We start from the raw sequence: 19,659 nt of genomic DNA, 5'->3' as shown, positions 1-19,659 counted from the left end.
AAAAAAAAAAAAAAAAAACTAAAGCTAATCATGTGGAAATAGACTGCATTAATATTCCATAACAAGTCTTGTGTGCGCCAGTATGGCCTACGTGTCTAATGACATAATAATAATAATAATAATAATAATAATAATAATAATAATAATAATAATAATAATAATAATAATAATAATAATAATAATAATAATAATAATAATAATAATAATAATAATAATAATAATAATAATAATAATAATAATAATAATAATAATAATAATAATAATAATAATAATAATAATAATAATAATAATAATAATAATAATAATAATAATAATAATAATAATGCATTTGATTTATAAGGCGCCTTTCAGGACACTAAAAAAGTCCACAAATTGGTGAATGAAAGAATTATAGGATCAAATGAAAACTACTTACTAAAAATGGATGTTTAAAAGTACTAAAAACCAACAAAAAATACCAAACACTAACAAACATTCAGCACAGACAATGGGAATGCTGACATAAAAAAAAAAAGTAAAGGTAAAGGTAAAGGTAAAGGTAAAAAAAAAGAAAAAGTAGAATGTAAATAATTATTATTATTATAATTTTTTTAGATCCGGGGCTAGGAGAAAAACATCCGGGGCTAAAGCCCCGGAAGCCCAGGGCTAAAGCCCCGGAAGCCCAGGGCTAACGACGCCACTGGTGTATACGGTATGTGTAGTACGAAAAGGTACGTTATGAAAAGGTTAAAAACTGTTTCTCGACCGCGTCTCTCAACAGGTTGCCTTCACTGCGGCTTTAGCGCCCGCGCCATGGGATTTGTAGTCCTTTATAGTGCGTTGACTACAGACGTCACAATTAAGTGGCTTTTCTTATAAAATCGAAATACTGGCACTAACAATATATATAGCGCAAAGGACCTTTTGAAAACTCAAGTACTTTCAAGATTAAAGTAAAATGCAGTACTTTCAAGTAGCCTACATTCCAGAACAGTTGACCATTGAAAAAAGAAAACTCTTGATTGATCTCAATTTCTCTTTTTTATGAACAAACTAGACTAAGAAAAAAAGTTATTTGCGATTTATTATACGTTATACTTATAGCACATGCATGAGTCTGGTCTCCTTTGAAAGGTATAACATTCTTACACAATAAAGAAAAATCATCATGCGATTAAATGCATGAATGTATTTTTTGTGATCAAATTTTTTTTTATTTTGAAAAAAACACACATTGGTAGGGGAAAAAGATAAAACAAATAACCCACGAGCAGAACCCACCCTCCACCCACCCCCCTGATGTATCCCGCTCCCCCCCCCCCCCCCAAAGAATTATAAAAATAAAAAGGACAGAAATACTTGCTCGCTTTTAATTCTTTCTGTAGTTAATTAATCGAATTAATGCAATAAAGTCCCAGCCCTAACATATTTTGACCTAGTTTTGGAGAGATCTGCTGTGGAGATGTTTGCCCTCACTCCAATACAATGGAGCCGAATGGCACTCAGTTTGTGGCGCTCAAAACGGCACAAACTTTGAAAAATTCAAAAGCAATGTTTCTTTCCAGAATTTATGACCCGGTTACTCAAGATAATCCACAGACCTTGTGAGCAGTTTCATGTAGGAACTATTTTCTACTGAACTACACTCCCCATTCATATATGATAGCACTCTGGGTAAGGCGGGGTATGTTTTTATTTATGAAATGCCCCTTTAAGCTGAATACCATGATGATAGAGTTGTACCCTTCCTGCTGTCTTGTTGTACAAAACTTGTAAGTCACTTTGGATAAAATAGCTAAATGACTAAATGTAAATGTACCAGCGAGACAAGATTCACGTGATGATGTCATCGAGATACTAATCCTGGAGCTGCTCCATTTACATTTACATTTAGTCATTTAGCTGACGCTTTTATCCAAAGCGACTTACAAGTTCTGTACGACAAGTCATCAGGAAGGGCACAACTCTTATCAGCTGAGTAACAATGTTCATCAAAGTGTTGAGTGCTACAGTGTAGGTTAGTTTATTAGGACAAGTGCATGACAGTAAGGTTAGTTAGGGTTAGATTTTTCTTTATTTTTATTTTCATTTCAGATAATGGTTGAAGAAGTGCATCTTTAGTCGACGGCGAAAGATTGGACGGTTTTCGGCTGTCCTAACTGGGGTGGGCAGTTCATTCCACCATTGTGGAGCAAGGACTGAGAAAAGGCAGCTTCTCCTTGATGACCCTCCCGGAGCTCGGATAGGAGTGGACGACCAGAAGATGCAGAGCGTAGGGGTCTTGAGGGTATGTATTTAGAGACCATTGACAGGAGGTAAGAAGGAGCGGTTCCCTTTGCCGCACAGTATGCCAGGTCGAGGGCCTTGAAGTGGATTCGTGCAGCAATGGGGAGCCAGTGCAGGTCCCTAAGAAGTGGGGTGACATGGGCTGACTTCGGTAGGCTTGAGATCAGGCAGGCCGCTGCGTTCTGAAGGAGTTGAAGAGGCTTGGTGGCAGTGGCCGGGAGGCCAGCAAGCAGTGCGTTGCAGTAGTCGAGGCAGGAGATGACTGTTGATTAGACGAGGAGTTGGGTGGCTTCTTTTGTCAGGAAGGAGCGGATCCTTCTGACGTTACTCAGGAGGAATCTGCAGGTTCTGGTTGTCGCTGCAATGTGAGCGGAGAAGTTCAACTGGTTGTCAAGGACAACACCAAGGTTCTTGGCGGTCGGGGATGCGGTCACAGCTGCATTCTCGACTGTGATGGAAAGGTCGGTCAGGGGGGAGGATTTGGCCAGCAGGTGGAGCAATTCTGTTTTGCTTAGGTTCAGTTTGAGGTGGTTGATCGTCATCCAGGCGGAGATGTCGGACAGACAGGCCGAGATCCGCTCAGAGACGTAGATATCTGAGGGAGGGAAGGAGAGGAAGAGTTGAGTATCATCGGCATAGCAATGATACGAGAAGGCATGAGACGTGATAATGTTACCCAGAGATTTATTGTAGAGGGAGAAGAGAAGGGGTCCTAGGACCGAGTCCTGGGGGACACCCGTCCACAGGGTCCCTCTCCATGACACTTGGTAGGAGCGGTCATTGATATGATGTCAGCCATGTCAGCGCAGAGCCAGCCACTCCCATTCCTGCGAGGGACGTGAGGAGGATCTGATGGATGACTGTGACGAAGGCTGCAGATAGGTCTAGGAGAATCAGGACAGAGGAGAAGCCTTTCCCTTTTGCTAATTGAAGTGCCTCTGTGACCGCAATGAGGGCCGTTTCTGTGGAGTGGCCAGTCGGAAGCCTGACTGATTAGGGTCTAGGAGGTCATCCTGTAAGAGATAAGCAGTAAGTTGGTTGGATACAGCATGTTCAAGTGTTTTAGAAAGGAAGGAGAGAAGGGAGACAGGACGATAGTTACCTATGACGGTGGGGTTCATGGTTTTTTTTTTTATGAGCGGTGTGACTCTGGCTTGTTTTAGGGAGGTGGGGACCACCCCCGAGTTGAGGGAGGAGTTGATGGTTGCAGTTAGGAATGGGAGGATGTCTGGTGCTATGGTCTGGAGGAGTGGGGAGGGTAACTTATCCAGCTGGCATGTAGTCAGACGGTTCGACGTTACCAATGTCAGGGTCTCAGCTTCTGTAATGGGAGAGAAAGATGACAGTGTGAAGGATGAGGTTCTTGATTCAGTATTTGGAATGGGTGGGGGTTGGGAGAAGGAGCTGCGGATGTTCTCCACTCCATCGCAAAGTCTTCGGCAGAGAGAGATGAGGGGGTGGGGGGGGGGAGTGAGGAGGGAGGACATGGTAGCATGCAGTTTGCAAAGGTTCTTGGCAGAGGCCTCGATCCTATGGTGAAAGAAAGAAGCTTTGGCAGTAGTAATGGTTTTGGAGAATGTTAACAAGAGGTTGTGATATTTGGCGATGTCAGCAGTGAGGCATGACTTTCTATACTTCCTCTCAGCCGCTCTCAGGACCTGTCTTTGTTCTCTCACTGCATCCGTCAGCTATGGACTGGGTGGGGAACGGCCGGCAGGTTTCTCAATGAGGGGACAGAGCTTGTCGAAGGAGGTTGCGAGGGCTTAGAGAAGGGTGGAGGTTGTCGTCTCTGGGGGGAGAGCAGAGAAGGTGTCACTCAAAGGTAGAGTGCATAGTATGTCAGAGGAGACGGTTTGAGGGGGTGGAGGGCTAAGCATGAGAGTTAGTGAGAAGGATATGAAGGAATGGTCAGATACATGCAGGAGAGTTACCGTGGTGTTAATGGTTGGTGGTTGCCTGCTTTGTGGGTGGGAGGCATGACAGTGGGAGTCAGGTCAAAGGATTGTAGGAGGGAGACCACTGTGTCCGACTGAGATGAGTCAGGCAGGTTGAAGTCACCCATTAGAAGGAGGGGGGTACCATCTTCCGGTAAGGAGCTTAGAAGCATGTCCAGCTCATCTGGGAAGTGATCGAGTGGACCTGGAGGGCGATAGAGTGTAACAATGGTGAGATTGAAAGGATTAGAGACAGATACTGCATGATATTCGAGAGAGGAGAGTGACAGTTCTGGGAGTAGTGTTAAATTTGTAGCCCATGAAGGAGATGTCATGAGGCCAGTGCCTCCACCCCGTCTGGAAGGTTGAGGTGTGTGAGTGAAGTTATAGTTTGTAGATAATGCTGCAGGTGTTGATGAGTTATTGGGGGTTGTCCAGGTCTCAGTTAGAGCCAGGAGCTGTAGATTTTGACTATGGGCGTAGGCAGTAATGAAGCCTGCCATGTATTTGCCGGCATCTTCAGGCGAGTCGAGGAAAATCCTGTCTCCATGTTTATCGATGATGCGAAGTCTTGCAGGGTACAGTAGTGTGGGACTGTATTTTCCCACAAAAAGTTGAGACATCACCGTCTTGTACTTGGCCCGCAAGAGCACCACATCCCGACAATAATCTTCAAAGAAGTATATTGATACATCCTTGTATTTCAGGCTGCCTTTCGCCCTGCGCGTCTCCCGAATGATCAATTATTTTATTCTGACCTGACGTAGGACAGCCATAATCACTCTAGGTCTGCCGTTGTTTTTCGGGTCCCCAATCTGTAACACTGATCCACCTCAGGTACCATAGGAAGGATAGCTGTTCCCAGGATTTTATGTAATTCTGTCGCAAACGCTTCGGGATGTGTGCAGCTCACCGACTCATCCAGCCCAACTATACAGATATTCAGCTTGCGAGATTGATATTCCAGCTCGAATATTTTAGCCTTATGTTCCTCGTTGTTTCGCTTAAGCTCAGCCGTTAGCTTATCGTTGAGATCCGTTATGGATGCGTCCATCATTTCGAGTCCCTGCTTGTGTTCTTCGTTGTTTCCCTTTATCTTATCCGTTAGCTTATCGTTGATATCAGCTATGTCTCTGTAGATCAGTTCGAATTTACTTTGGTGTTCTTCCAAACCATTTTCCACTGCTATGGTGCGTTCGATATGTGCATCAGCAGCTACCCTTAGCGCTTTGATATTGGATTCGATAGATTCTTTGATAGCATCTACTTTGTCGGATATTGTCTTCCCCATCGATTTTACTAGTCTAGTAGTTTCCCGGACGATAAAATCTGTATCTGCGGAGGTGGTAGTAGCGGTTGGGGAGGAGGCAATCTCGTCAATTTCCTCTGCTAGCTTACGCACGAAACCCGAACCCTTAGACGGGTCCTCTGAACTTGGTTTTGCAATCGTTCTATCTTTCTTTGCTGGCATCTCGATTCTTTCAGTCAATATATTTAGTTGATAATCTCAGTTGATATATGCGTCAAGGTTTAAACGCATTGGTGGTATATAAATATGTTTTTAAAGCGAAAAGAAAAGAAACGGGTGAGCAGCTGTGTCACATGAGACTACTCCATGGTGGGGCTAGTCCGGAAGCCTTTAATTCATATTTCATGAATCTAGCCTCACGTTACCACTGCAAACTCTCTCTGAGCTCCATTGGGAAAATACCGCCCCCTATCGTCTCTCCCTGTGGTACTGCACCCCTTTGGATTAGACTGAATGAAACGCATGGGGGGGGGGAAATCCTGCTTCCACATTTTACTTCTCAAGCAAGTCACCCGAGACGATCGGATTCATTGTGGAGTCTCAGAACAGCGTGGAATCGGTGTTTCGACCACCCAGCGTTGGATCAATAAACGTCATCGATATTTGGAATGGCGATCAGGAATTGGAATAATCTTTTTGGAGAACATCTGATCTGAGGTAAGGAATCTATTTTACCAGTCTTAGGATAATCAGAGCTTTTTTTTTATGTGTGTGTGTGTGTGTGTGTGTGTGTGTGTGTGTGTGTGTGTGTGTGTGTGCGTGCGTGCGTGCGTGCGTGCGTGCGTGCGTGCGTGCGTGCGTGCGTGCGTGCGTGTGTGCGTGCGTGCGTGTGTGCACTCGTGCTGCCGTTTATTTATTTATATTTATTTATTTATGGAGGATCTATATCCACCCTGGTTGGATGGTGTATTGTATTTGTGCTGTATAATAACAATACATTTGAATCTAATCTCTCTTTTTTTTTATCCACTTTTTCTCCTATTTTTCTATTTTTCTCCCATCCCAATTTTTCGTGATTCCAATTCTTCCTTCCCCTGTCTTGAACGTTGCTAGACTATGCCTCCCACTGGTCGGCTGTAGTGAGGATAGAAGCCTTGCATCACGTGTCCCCTCCGGTACACAAGGAGGCAGCCTGTCGCATCTTTTCACCAGACAGCTCGAACTCTCAGGGGCGAGGAGTAACACGTGGGAGGCTCACGCTGCCCCCAATACTTCCTGTTTCTGCTGTACAGGCGTCACCCAACCGACCTGTAGGAGTCGCTGTCCACAACGTCCAATCCCCACCCACCGGCTTTCCCACCCTCTAACACTGCCAATTGTGTTAGTATGACGGCCGGCCAAGCCGGTAGCAACGCCGAGAGCTGGGCTCGATACCAGCATCTCCTGCGTTAGTGGCGAGCGCCTTTCCCACTGCGCCACTCAGCCGCCTGAATCTAATCTAATTTTGAGCTCAGTCGCCAATCGCTTCCTGTTGAATGGATCAGATGCCGAACCTCTGTAGAGAGAGTGAGACTTGAGCGCCAGACTCTAATCTTTATAGCATCGGATCGAGAGTTAGAATGCTGGTTCTCCATCCTGATCCTGGCAGCTCCACCATGGTCCATACCATGATCCCAGGGAGCCCTGTCCACAAGGGTATGGCAGTGTGTACCACCTTCCTGTCCTCGGACAGTGACTGATGGCTTGGTTTCTGAGAGGTTAGACCTTGTGAAAAAAGGTATCAATTCCTCTGTAACCAGAACCATTTGGAGTGTGCGTGCTCCGTCCACTACGACTGTTTACACAGGGAAGTGGCGCATGTTCCATGCATGGTGCAAGGCTAAATCTGGATTATGTGCAGTGGTGGAACGAACTTCCCACCACAGTTAGGACAGCCGAAACACGACCAATATTTCTCCTTCGACGATAAGACTTACTGTCTTCTACTATGATGCACTCTTCCAATAATTAATCTTCCTTGTCTATATTACTACCTACTATAGTATACTACTATGTTTCTACAACTATGCACTCAACACTGCAGCATCCAAGTTTCAACACTGTTTGAACATTGGGCCTCATTCACGAAGCGATATAAAATTTCCTTATTTTGTTCTTAACTAGCATTTTTTCTTATTTTGTTCTTACCCATGGGATTCAGCAATGTTTTCTTATTTTTGCTTTTCTCTTAGGCAAGACCAAACTCGAGAGCACTCTTACCCAGATAAGAAACTCTTATACAGATAAATAATATATTTTTTAAAAGCCTACCATTGATCAATTGCCCCCAAATACGACTGTAAAAACTTGTAAAGTCGTATTTGGGGTCTCTAGATTCAGTATCTTGCACCATTATACTGTATATCCGATATCCTGCAAACTGGTTTTTGCTGTTTTTTGTTTCCCCAGACATAGTGATTTGCATGTTATAAAGTTGTTTGCAGGTGAATGTGTCAGCTGCTACTCATCATGCAAAATGACAAACCCAGCGGCACATTGAAAGGTGTTTATGGATTAACTGACTTGACTCTGTCATTCTGTGACCTGGCAAATCAGGCCCCCCTTACCGATGATAATGAGGAGAAGATTGACACATCACATACTGTGTGGCAAAGCAGAAGACACGAATACAATACAATACTCAATAGAAATGTATCAATTCCATGTGGTTGCAATATCTTCCTGGGGTTACCAACGTACCACTATAGTTTAGCTCAAAACAGTATGCAGCTTTCTTTAATTTTCAATGATCATTAATAATTTTGTTCAATGTTAATAGCCTTGTTTGTTGTGCTGGGTGGTTTTCCATTTTTCCCAACCATGTGGGTTGTGGCTTGTGTCCAGTGACACGTAGATAGCTTGTGTTGTTTAGTGTTTATCTTTTACTTAGTGCTGTTCTTCGTTCCTGTATTCTCCCCTTCCCTTGTGTTAAATTGTGTGTGGGTTTCATTCCCCTTTGTTGAAATAAATATCATTTGGAAAACGCCTTATTGTTTATTCCTCCTGCCGGGACCTGTGCTTAAAGCACTTACTGGACGGGTTGAGTTCACAACAACCCGGTCCAGGTATATTTGTGTTATTTATAGACCTTTGTTTGTGACAAATGTAATGTAATGTATCCACCCACCTTCACTCTTTGACCCTAGGTGCTGTTCCGTCAGCAGCTGTTTGGGGTGTGTGTGTCAGGGGGCTTTCCCACTAGGCATCCGGGGCCGAATCCGAGCACGATTGCCCCGAAAGTAGTGTAATGAGAACGTTGCGTTCTGTCGCCTGATTCGCTCCATGTCCGGGACCACTTGAAATGTGGTTTTGGGAGCAAATTAGCCTCCCCGGTGACGGAACGATTGCAAATGTGCAAACAACTGTACCAAAACACAGAAGAGGCTTGCTGTGGAAGCTGGCCAGCGGGGGGAGTGGGGGGATATCGCTCTCGGGGAGGGAATGGAATGGAGCGGAGCCCGTTCCTAATGAGAAAATACCTGAAAGGCGCTGCACCAGCTCCAAGCGGAGGGCTTCAGAACCCTGTACAGGGGCCTGCTGCCTCCCCTACTGCAGAAGACCACCACCATCATGTTCGGCCTGTGAGTAAACAAAGTGACCTGACCCCATTGTCGATCTCCAGTACGGCCATTGACCATGCCCTCATGATGACCTGAAGGAAGGGCGGCTAAGTGGGCAAGGCGCTCGCCACTAATGCAGGAGATGCTGGGTTCGAGCCCAGCTCTCGGCATTGCTATCAGCTTGGCTGGTCGTTCATACTAACACAATTGGCAGTGTTAGGGGGTGGGAAGCTGGTGGGTGGGGATTGGACGTTGTGGACAGCGACTCCTACAGGTCGGTTGGTGCGCCTGCGCAGCAGAATCAGGAAGCAACGGGGGCGGCGTGTCCCTCCCACGCAGACCCTCGCAGCTGAGAGATCGTGCTGTGCAGGTGAAAAGATGCGACGGCTGCCTCCTTGTGTACCGGAGGGGACACGTGATGCAAGGCTTCGTCCACATTGCAGCCGGCCAGTGGGAGGCATGGCCTAACAGTGTTCGAGACAGGGGAGGGTAGAATTGGACAATATGAAATTGGGATGGGATAAAAAAATTGAAAATGGGAGAAAAAGTAGATACAAAGAAAATTATGACCTGAAGGAGTAGCTGATTTCAGATCAGCACTCGCATCTCTTAGATGGTTGATCATGTCAAAAGCCTCAAATCCAAAGATGCATGTTCACCATTCAGTTGGCGTTAATCCATTAACAACAATGTATTGATGAGGGTTAGGAAAGTTGTGTAGATGAATATTTACTTTATTTAATTTATAGTGTATTGACTCTAGTGTAACCTGTACTCCATAGAATTAGAGGATCTTTAGAATTAGAAGATGCAACTCCTCCAGTCTAGTATTGCAAGAATCTATTGAGGCCTGTTGGCTGAAATCAGGGCTTGTCTTGGAGAGGGATTGCAGATCTCCGAGAAGATGTCTGCTTTTGCCGTTCATTTTAAGATTTTAAGATTTTCATGGCACCGTTTATTAACTTCTGGGACTCAAACAGGCCTTATGCCATGTATCTCCAGTCCAAGGCACATAGAGAGTAAAAAAAACAAGTTGGCATGCTCTCTTCTGTCGAAGAATAACTGTTCTGTGTGCTGAACTCCAGATACAGAGTAATCCAAGAACAAGAGGAGTTTGGCTCCCGTGTTCCATTTTATTGGATAATTCCTGCAGAATCACATGCAATTCAATTTGTTCTTGGACGTAGAGCATTGCCTGTCCCTGTTGTTCCCCGTTTTCTCTAGTTCCTTCTCTCCTCCTGCACAGCCGACATAATGAGTAGGTGAGTCAGTTCAATGAGGAACATTAAATCAGAGCAACAAACTCTACACATTTGCTAATGGGAAGCACTATAATTAGCATTGCTACCGGAAGAACAAAGCCATTCTGTCATCATAATTATAATTATCAGAACCGTTTGCCAACCTTACTGTAATGGTAGTAGTGGGGGATAATATCGATGCAGTATAGTATTGTGATACTTTGCGTGGTGATACTGTATCGATACAAGGACGCCAAGTATCGATATTCAGAAGGACGCCAAGTATCGATATTCAGTGTTTCCCCTAGGATTTTTTTCAGGGGGGGTGGTAGGCCCCCCAGAAATACTAGTGTTGTCGCAGGGCGTGCGTGTCACGGATACGTGGTGTCAACAGTGTCGTCATAGTGTCGCGCAGTAAGGCGGTTGTTAGTATCGGTGCATTTCTCTATCAGAGCGGAGCAGATTTTCAGAGTGAATTTATTAACTCACCTTAACTAGGGTCCTATGAAATCCGTTTTATCTTTTCCTGTTTTCGGATATGAATTTTCCTGTTTTTCAGATTTCTCGGTTTTTAATTTTCCTGTTTTCGGATTTCTCTGATTTTATATTTTTTCCTTTGGATTTAACCAAAAAAACTAGGGATGCTCGATATTGGCTTTTTTACCGATACCGATATTCCAATATTGTCCAACTCTTAATTTCCGATACCGATATCAACCGATATATGCAGGGTTTCCCCCCCCCAAAAAACTGAATAATTTCAGGTAACTAATAATTTCACTGAGGTTTATTTTTTTCAATTCAGTTCAGTTCAATGCAGTTCAACTGCCAGTGCAGTGCAATAACTAAATAATAATTAAATAGTTAAATAATACAAAATAATAATTTGTTTAAAAGAAATTAGAAAGAATACTGTACTTTATAAGAGATGTCCTTTAAAGGTTCATGCTTCTCCCCATCTCTGGCTGACATCACCATTGTGATACATGATGGTTAGGCCTTTGTGTTTTCCTCAGTGATGGATTCTCTTTTGTCGGTCAGCAGCGTTTTGTACTTGCTGAAGCTTCTCTCTGTATAATTATTTTTTAAGTTTAAATATCAACATTATCTGGCCATCCTCAGTGAATACTATCAAACTTTCCAAAGACCAGATTGGGACATGCACGCGCGCACACACACACACACACACACACAGAAAGGGAGAATGGCTTATATGAACTATCCAGTTTAAAGGTGCAATCCTTATACAACGTAAATGCACCTTCTGGATCTACTGGTATGCGCTTGGTTGACGCGCTCAGATAGCAGCACTCGGGAGATCGGATTTTGTATGAGACATTTATTTTCCTTTCATATTTTCCATATAGATCTTCGGATTCCAATAATCCCCACAATGAACCATAGGAAATGTTTATCTTACCGTTTGACGGCGAAATCATATTGTAGAATCAAAACAATCAAAACATAGGCTGCTCTGCAGCGGTCAAAAAACCTGAAAATCATGAAATATATGAAATATAGACTATAGACCTATAGAATTATTTACAAAGTAAACAAAATCATACATTTGGCTCCAACACAGTTCATATATCAACCATCCAGTTCGTTTTTATAGTGTAATGTTTGGTTACTTACATTTACATTTAGTCATTTAGCTGACGCTTTTATCCAAAGCGACTTACAAGTTCTGTACGACAAGTCATCAGGAAGGACACAACTCTTATCAGCTGAGTAACAATGTTCATCAAAGTGTTGAGTGCTACAGTGTAGGTTCGTTTATGCATGACTGTCATGTACAGAGGTCTAACGACCGCACAGAAATGTAACTGGAGCAGGCTGTACATGAGCAGAAACAGCCCCTCTCAGTAAAAATGCTTTTCAAAACAGTCCCGGGTAGGCAGATAGTAAACAAAGACGTTTTCAAATGGTAAATTAAGTTTATTGCATGTGGGGCTTCCAACCCACGGCCTTTTCCCAAAGGGAAAAGGGATGTTGTCAGTGGGGATTTCAACCCACAACACACACAAAGGGAAAGGGTAAGGGGAGAACAAACAAGGTGAGAATAATAATAAACAAGGTAAACACTAACCACACAACCACATGCCACGTGGTTGGCAATCTGGGAACAAAGGAACACCACTCTAACCATGTAGCTCACAGTGTAGGATAAATCTAAAATGGCCAACAATATACCTACCCCACACAGGGTTTGGTCCACGCAGGCAGCACATAATCAATAGTCCATACACAGTGGCAATTGGCATAAGCAAGCACAATAATAGTAACTACACAATAGTGGCAAACAGAGGCAACCTCACTCCACTGGGTCACTGGCAAAATGACACAGTGAGGCGCCCCCGACGTGTGTGTCCTGTCAGCTACTTGTCCACCCGTCCCTCTCGAAGTGATTGCCCTCAGCTGTCACTCATTAGGCAATCAGCACTCTTCAGTGTAGGGACGGGCAGCACCTGACAGGAAGAGAAGAAGAGACAGCATCAGCTCTCATGTTCACACACACACACACATACAAAACATAACATAACACTAATTATACTAACCTGATGTTCACATGTTCTTCCAAATACAGTAATAATGATAATGACCAACCCACGTACGTCACAATGACAGTAAGGTTAGTTAGGGTTAGATTTGAATTTCTTTATTATTATTTCTTTTTTTTTATGTTTTTTATTAAAAACAATTTATTTCAGATAATGGTTGAAGAAGTGCGTCTTTAGTCGACGGCGAAAGATTGGACGGTTTTCGGGTGTCCTAACTGGGGTGGGTAGTTCATTCCACCATTGTGGAATAATTATTATTATTATTGTGGGGCAAGGACTGAGAATAGGCGACTTCTCTTTGATGACCCTCCCGGAGCTCGGATAGGAGTAGGTCTGAGGCGGCCAGAAGATGCAGAGCGTAGGGGTCTTGAGAGTGTGTTAGAGACCATTGACCGGAGGTAGGCAGGAGCGGTTCCCTTTGCCGCACGGTATGCCAGGTCGAGAGCCTTGAAGCGGATTCGTGCAGCAATGGGGAGCCAGTGCAGGTCCCTAAGAAGTGGGGTGACATGGGCCGACTTTGGTAGGTTTGAGATCAGGCGACCCGCTGCATTCTGAATGAGTTGAAGAGGCTTGGTGGCAGTGGCCGGGAGGCCAGCAAGCAGTGCGTTTCAGTAGTCGAGGCGGGAGATGACCGTTGATTGGACGAGGAGTTGGGTGGCTTCTTTTGTCAGGAAGGGGCGGATCCTTCTGACGTTGCTCAGGGGGAATCTGCAGGTTCTGGTTGTCGCTGCGATGTGAGCAGAGAAGTTCAACTGGTCATCGAGGACAACACCAAGGTTCTTGGCTGTGACTAAATGTAAATAAATGTAAATTAACTGCATGGGCTGAGAGTAACCAAATCACTAGGGATCACTAGGGCACTCACAGCAGTGACAGCAGTGGCATGGCATCACTGGGCAAACTACAGCAATTTAACGTTCGACAATGGCGATCGCCTAGAGCGAACTATTGGATATTATGAAGAAGCCAAAACTGATTATATGGATCATGATTATGTACGATAAGGTGCGTTTCCACCAGACTATGTTGAACTCAGCACTTCTAGTAAATCATAAAAATACTATAGTCAACCCGGCCGATGAGGAAACCTATTCGGCTCTGTGGTATAGTCTGGCCTGAGCAGACTATATTCAGATTCAGATTCAGATTCAGACAACTTTATTGATCCCGCGTGGGGCAATTCATATTTGCAGCTTCATACGCAACAAGCAACAAAGACAAACAATCAACAAAACAAAACATCTCAACGACAGCACGGCAAAAAGAAAAAAATCCATGTGATACACAATCCAGCAAAGTAAAAGTAAAAACAGACAACCAAGTGCAAGAGGCTACTTAAAATGACTACTGTCTGTGTTTAAAAGTCTGATAGCTGAGGGGACAAAAGATTTTGGCGTAGCGGTTGGTCCTACTTGGTGGGACGTCATAACGGCGGCCAGAAGGCAACAGTGAAAACCGCTGAGACAGAGCGTGGAGGGGTTGATTAGTGATGCTTGTCCCCTTCTTGACCACCTGGTCCGTCCAGAGAGAACATAGGTCTCTCTGTTTTACTCCAATTATTTTGGAGCACACTTTCACTATGTACGGTAGGCTGTTCCTATCTTTAATAGACAGGCCACTGAACCAGCAGATAAAAGAAAAAGTTAGAAGAAAGTATAGAAGAAGACAACGGATGAGGGCCACCTAACGTTATATGTATTGATCCTGTTCTGATTCAAGACACTTGGGAGCGAGAGTGGAGTACCTACTGACAAAGGTAACGTCTATTTTACCTATATTTTACCGAACCCCATCATAAAACATGTTTTTGTAATGATCCAGGCGTCGGAAAACGACCCCCCCCCCCCCCCCCCAATGGCTTTGTGAAGAAACATATGGTTGTGTACCTTCTGACAAAGGTAACGTCTATTTTACGTATATTTTACCGAACCCGATCATAAAACATGCTTTTGGAATGATCGCAGAGTCGGAAAAGCGGGAGGGGAGGGTGGCGCTGCTGTATCGCGGGGTACACCTGAACTATCATAGGTCCATTTTGTCATGGGGGATCATTAACACCACTTATGAGCTATTGCTGAAGCTGCTGTGAGGGAGGAACCGGTGCAAAGTATGCCTGCGTCTCCTCTCCTCAGTATTATGCATTGGAAAAGATTACACCACAGCTACCACTGAGCACGTACCCCTAATCCTCAAATATCCTATTACTTAAGATGCTGTGAGGATTAGGTTGAATGGCATATGAGCTAGAAGGTTATAAACCTAAATATTTGCAGTAGATGGTAGAGGGACATGTATACCCCCATATAGCGTCAAAATACTATGCCTAAGTGCTTTTACTCAAAATGTACCTCTGAGGATCTGTGACAACCTGGGGGGGGCTAGGACTTCACTTCTGAATGATGTTCAGCTGCCTCATGTTACATGTTAAAATGCATTGCCTGTATGAGAGGGATGAGGTGCTGTTAAGGACCAAAATGCAGGACGTTTGTGTGTGGGATTGTTGAGCATGTATATAAGTTCAGTGGAATGTTTTGTGTGTGTTGCTAGGGAGCAATTCGTTTCCTAGCTCCCTTTGGCTTGTTGTGTTTGCTGATATGGTGCTCATAAAGGCTTTTGTCTGAAGAGTCGGGTAAGTTGTACAGTCCCATAAATAACCTCCTTCATCTCAAAAGTTGCGAATAATATTGGCACAATATCTTATTCCATCTCATCAGTAGCGGTCAGATGCAAGTTTTGCGGTAGCGACTGCTACTTGAAATCAACCACAGTCCGTCCGAGAATGCAAGGTTTGTTCTTGTCGTCAAGGGGAAACAACCTACTGATTTATTGTGCCAAGTAATTTCCATTAGTCCTCTCTAGTGTCAGGGATTGTCTTTGTACTCCCACATAAACTCACTCTAAATGCACGCTGAGTGATGTCAGGTATCTCTTATAGGACCTGTGTGTTTTTACTATTGTTTGTCAAGTAGGGTATGTCCATAACAGCTGGTTTCTTGCATAAGTACAAACACCTCTAAAGTCTGGAATTCATACTGACCAAACACAAGCCACTCTGTTGATGTCATGATCTCACCTCATCTAAATGTTCCCTGCGCTTGAGATGACATCCTCAAAATAGATGACTGCACATTTCTCAGCCACGTCTCTTTCAGGGAAAGCACTCTTCTGCAAGTTATCCCTTTGCTCTGACCACAAGCCTTTGCCACCTTCCCTTCAGACCCCTCAATCAATGTGTACACACAAAATCCCTTTCTCTGTAACACATACGCGTTATGAAAACACACACACAAGCCACATACTTTGCTGTACTAATCATTCCAAACCTAGGTGACATGGTGCATTTTGAATAAGGAATAACTATCTTGTTGGTTTATTCACCAACCACAAGTGGCATTGACAGTTGGCTGTGTAAACACACTTCTGTACTGTTCTGTACAACCCATCCATCTACACTCATTGCACACATCCACATGCAAACACTCACCTTAACACACACTTTAACACTACATAATATGTATCTATTTATTAAAGAGATTTGCACTACATCCATACCTCGTTTTTGTACCTCATTGTCTGCATTTTGTACCTCATTGTCTGCATTTTTACTTCATTGTACTTTTGTTGTACTTTAGTTTGTATATTGTATATTTGTATAGTGTTGGGACTTATTCCTCTTTTACTTACTGTTGTACAAAACTCGTAAGTCGCTTTGGATAAAAGCATCAGCTAAATGACTAGATGTAAATGAAGCACATTCTCAGGGGCTCATACAGAACCAAGCATTTCACTGTAATGTACATGTACTTTATACATGACAAATAAAAGCAAACTTGAACTTGAAACTTGTTTCCCTTGGCGTCAAGCCCTAGGTAAACAAATTGATTTGCAATATTGAGAGATCAAAGCTGTTGGGTAAACCCTGATACTGAAAAGGCAGTGGAATACCGTTTAAGCGCTAGATTGTCAGTCATGTTTGTACAATACGCCCCAATTCTGTAAGTCACACTTCATTTGGCCACCTGAAATCCCAGAGCGTTGTTGAACATAAAGCTTACACTGTGGTCCTAACTGCATAAGGCTTAGCAATGGCTTCTTGTGTGGATGTTCCTTTTTTTACGCCCTACCCACAGCCGTAAAAAAATGTGAATCCCTACCCACATTCAAAACCGCTCTTAAAGAGCACCTACGGGCAATAGCCTCCAGCTGCAGCTCCGGAGCGATCCCCTCACTAGGCGCTGTGGCAGCCACAGAGAGCGCGCGCTGATTGGCGGAAAGTACGGAAGTTTCTCTTAACACATCCTGCGCCAAAAACGTTGTACAACGTGTTTCAAGGTCATGCTAATTCTGCCATTCCACAGCGTACGACGTTATTGAGATCATATTTAATTTTTTCGCCATGGTATTCATAATGCCCTCACCCAGCCTCGGCTGATACAGTGGGAGCCTGCACAACTCTGCAACGCTTCAATACTGCCGCCTGGTGGTGATCGGGCGAGTTACAACCGGAAATGGATCTCTGGTGATCTCCGTGTACCGGGGAAATGTGTCCGGCACTCACATATTGTTGCGGGACTCTAGACACACAGCCGTACATATGGATCGCTGCCATAACTCAATAATCGATATGATTTGGGCGTTTATTATTATTATACAAACCGGAAATGGATCACGTCAAATAAGTGGGATCTTTTTCCTCCAGTCTCATCTGTGAACGGTAAGAGGACACTGACATCATTTTCAGCGTGATTGTTTATTATTATTAATGCAAACTGCTCTGATCAATATATCACCAATACTACATAAAGCATTTACTGACGATCACGGAATTATAAACGACCCCCCCCCCCCCCCCCCGTTCATCCGTGCATGATCAGTCATAACGTTTAGGATCATGTACAGTTGACATTTTTAATATAGCGTGTATTGGCAACAAACGGCAGTTGATAATCTATATGCGTTTATGCCTATAACTCACGTTCTAGGAATTACTGCAGAAAACGATAAAAACATATTTATATTCTAGACGGTATTTTCGTATGAATCTATGAATGAAAAAGTATAACGTTCCTACATCCTGAACGATAGATAATCGATGTTGAATGGGCCATAGTAATGTCAATTTAGCAATACAATTTAAAAAGTTATAGCCCTGCAAAGAAGGTAAACATCTCCATAGGCTTAGAGTGGTGGCATAGAGTTGTATGAGACGGGCAAACTCTGTGGCAGTTAATGTGTTAAGGGTTAGGTTTAGGCCCTCATCTAAGAGAGGTTAAGGTTAGAGTGACAGTCAGGGCTGGTAATCCTTCCTGTAACAAAGCAACATAGGCCCTCAACCATAGAGATTAGGGTTAGAGTTAGGGTTGGGGAAGTATTTTACTGTATTGTACCCATTCTGCAATCTGTTAATAAAGTTTTCAATCAATCAATTCCTGGCCGCGACCCTCTCTCCAACCCCACATCTCAACCGAGCTTGGTCAATGGGGAGGGGCTAGGCCCAATGTGGAGTGACGTCCCCTCTCTGCCAATCAGCACGCGCTCTCTGTGGTAGAGAAACTTCGTACTCTCCGCCAATCAGCGCTAACTTCCGTACTCTCCGCCAAACAGCGCCTAGTGAGGGGATTGCTCCGAAGCTGCAGCTGGACGCTACTCCCTACGGGAGGCTGCAATTCGAAACTGGCCACCGTAAATGTCCAAACCCCCCACCTAATGTACAGTCTCCTCCCCATCATATGTATAATTTTCTGTTAGGATCTCTGGGTAACAGTACTGTGTATTTGCATGTCACAAATATAACAGTACTATATACCTGTATGTCATGTATGTCCATATGCCATAAATGTCATGATGTCATCATGTCATATGTCATAAATGTCACTATGAATTGAACATGGGGGACCCTGATGTAAACAAGACAAACGTCTTTCTCTGGTCTGCATCCCCTTAACACATTGACTGCCACGCTTCTATCCATCAATGTATGATCACTGCCACCAGTCTAAGACTATGGAGATGTTCACCTTCTTTGCAGGCCTATAACTTTTTAAATTGTATTGCTAAATTGACATTACTATGGCCCATTCAACATCGATTATCTATCGTTCAGGATGTAGGAACGTTATACTTTTTCATTTATAGATTCTTCCAAAAATACCGTCTAGAATATAAGTATGTTTTTATCGTTTTCTGCAGTAATTCCTAGAACGTGAGTTATAGGCATAAACGCATATATAGATTATCAACTGCCGTTTGTTGCCGATACACGCTATATTAAAAATGTCAACTGTACATGATCCTAAACGTTATGACTCATCATGCGCGGATGAACGGGGGGGGGGGGGGGGGTCGTTTATAATTCCGTGATCGTCAGTAAATGCTTTATGTAGTATGGGTTGATTTATTGATCAGATGGTTTGTAAATAAAGAAATGTACAATCGCCTTGAAAATAACGTTAGTCCTCTTACCGTTCGCCGATGAGACTAGAGGAAAAATATCCCACTTATTTGATGTCGATCGACTAGATCCATTTCCGGTTTGTATGGCGCAATAAAGGCCCAAATCATATCGATTATTGGATTATGGCAGCGATCCATATACACGGATGTGTGTCTAGAGTCCCGCAACAATATGTGACTGCCGGACGGATTTCCCAGATCACCAGATCCATTTCCGGTTGTAACTCGCCCGATCATCCACCAGGCGGCGGTATTGAAGCGTTGCACTGTTGTGCAGAGTCCCACTGTTTACGTTATAACTTCTTGTTTTAACATAAAATGTTTCACGTTATAACATAAAGGTTTCACGTTATAACA

This window comes from Notolepis coatsorum (assembly GCF_963971535.1).
Source record: "Notolepis coatsorum genome assembly, chromosome: 7".
Taxonomy (NCBI): Eukaryota; Metazoa; Chordata; class Actinopteri; order Aulopiformes; family Paralepididae; genus Notolepis; species Notolepis coatsorum.
This window is presented reverse-complemented; position numbering follows the sequence as displayed.